Source organism: Pteropus alecto, unplaced genomic scaffold, assembly GCF_000325575.1.
Source record: "Pteropus alecto unplaced genomic scaffold, ASM32557v1 scaffold61, whole genome shotgun sequence".
Classification (NCBI taxonomy): Eukaryota; Metazoa; Chordata; class Mammalia; order Chiroptera; family Pteropodidae; genus Pteropus; species Pteropus alecto.
The window spans coordinates 17,644,393-17,646,426 of record NW_006434835.1 but is presented as its reverse complement, the minus strand read 5'-3'; the positions used below and the strand labels follow the sequence as shown (position 1 = coordinate 17,646,426).

At 51.3% G+C, this 2,034-nt stretch overlaps 1 pseudogene; it reads right to left on the bottom strand.

Annotated features, from left to right (window-relative positions):
- Positions 1–1,214: 1,214 nt before the first annotated feature.
- On the bottom strand, positions 1,215–1,734 carry LOC102884151 (annotated as a pseudogene).
- Positions 1,735–2,034: the final 300 nt, after the last annotated feature.

The window sequence follows — 2,034 nt, the reverse complement described above, 5'->3', positions numbered from 1 at the left end:
ATGTTGAGGTCTGTGACATTTGAAACAGTCCCCTACTGAGAACGGTCCCCAGAAATTTTGAAGTGAGAGTCATTGGTCTAGAAGATAAGGGAAAGGCTTCAGTGAGATAAAGTTTTATTTAAACTGTCTTTGAAAAACAGGGCTGCTCTGTTTGATCGTCCAGGTCGGGCACTGTACAGGACATCACAATTCAGGGGACATCCCTTACTGTAAAGATTTGTTTATTTATTACAGCCCTTCTCTGATGAATAAAAGCAAAGTTTTTCGAGAAAGAGGCGTCTTTTTTTAATTCACGCAAAGGCACTGTATGAGCAAATGGCAGCCCTTTGTGACAAAAGGTTCTTAATGTATCCATACATTTATGAAATTCAAAACCTGCTGAGCCTGCTCTCACTTCTGTGTATCATGTTGATGCAAATATAAATCAGAGATCGGAACATGAGCTAGTAATTTAGTGAAGTTTCACATCATGGGGACAAGATGTGCCTTTACCTGTTCAGCTAGTCTCCTGGCTGGTAAATGGGGAGTTAATCTGAGGCCCAGAGAGTCTGTAGGACATACTGAGAGCTGTCAAGAGCTCATGCTATCCTGGGGCCCACACCCCTACAGGCATCATACTGGCCATTCACTGAGCAGAGCTAGGAGGAAAGCTTCCTTCTCCAACCTCCCACGAAGTCTTTCACAAAACAGTCACCTCCATATGGCAGGGCCTGGTCAGAGCCATGACAGTACATTCCTGAGGACCAAGGTTCTTGGTGGGGATGGTGCCATTGTGTCAAATCCTGCCCGAAATTATGCAGCCGCTGGCCTGGGCTTAGAAGTCTGCCACCCACCCTGAGATGTCCACCATCAAGGTCTGAGTTGTCCTAGGTTGCAGTCCCGGAGTCCTGAACAGAAAGCGGCCTGGTCCACTGCCCCAGGAATGCTTTCGGCTTGATTTAGGTGTTCCGGGAGCCCTGTTCAGAAGCAGGGACTCCGATCTTCAAACTGCAGTCTGCGAACACTTACAGGCACCAGAGGACCAGAGGGAGTGGGAAGAAGTAAAACATCTTTTCCAATGGGAGTGTCCACAAGGTCATTTTGGCCATGCCTGGCATCTAAATGTCTATCCCATTCCAGGAAAGCGCTCTTGGCAAAGGTCTCTCTCCCAGCAAGAAACTCAGAAGACTTCAGACCTTTTTTTTTTTTTGGTTGAAAAAGGTCAGCTGACCCTTTTATTGCTTAGAGGGTGGGGCGGCCCGCTGCCTCTTCACCAGCACGGCCCCCGGCTGGCTGCGCAGGATGGCACTGGCTCTGCAGATGGCAGCCACGCGCAGATCCCATGCGGATCACGTGCGGGATGCTGCTGAGGGTGGCCCCCCAGGCGTTCTTGTCGATGGTGGTCTGCACATGGGAGGCAGCCGGCTTTTGAGGCCGGATCTCCAGCGACCACCAGGCCTTTGCTGCGGCCGCCGGCCCCACGCCCACCGCCTGGCAGTGAATCAGCCCGCTGTCGTGGAAGGAGTTGCGGGCCTTCAGGTTTTGTGCTGGGTGCTGTGCGTCTGCTTGTTCCCCGTGATCAGGAAGCTGGAGCAGTTCCCTACAGCCATCCATTGCAGATGTGGCGACAGCTCCTCTACGTGCAGCAGCCGGAGATACAAAGAGCAGACTTCAGACCTTTCCCCAACGGCCCCAGGAGAAAGCCAGCTCGCCTTGACCAAGAGCTAGAATCTTACTTGAGCGTCTCCTGGGCATATGTCAAGGTTTTGCCCAGGCAACTATAGACAGCCATTTTCTTTCTATCTTTGTTTTATCGAAAGGAAGTCCATGGCCCATGAAGGGATGGAAGTTGGGCCAAGAACCAGAAGTTTTGAAGCAAAGACAAAGCGGAAATCTTAGACCTGCAGATGGCTGCTCTGGAGCCCAGGTCTGCAGCTCAAGGGTTAATGACAGAGCACTAACTTGGACAAGTGCTTGATGTCACGAGGAGACCGGGAGAGTAGACACAGAGGAGCAGGGGGGACAGAGAGAAAAATGGAGGTTGGGAAACGGCAC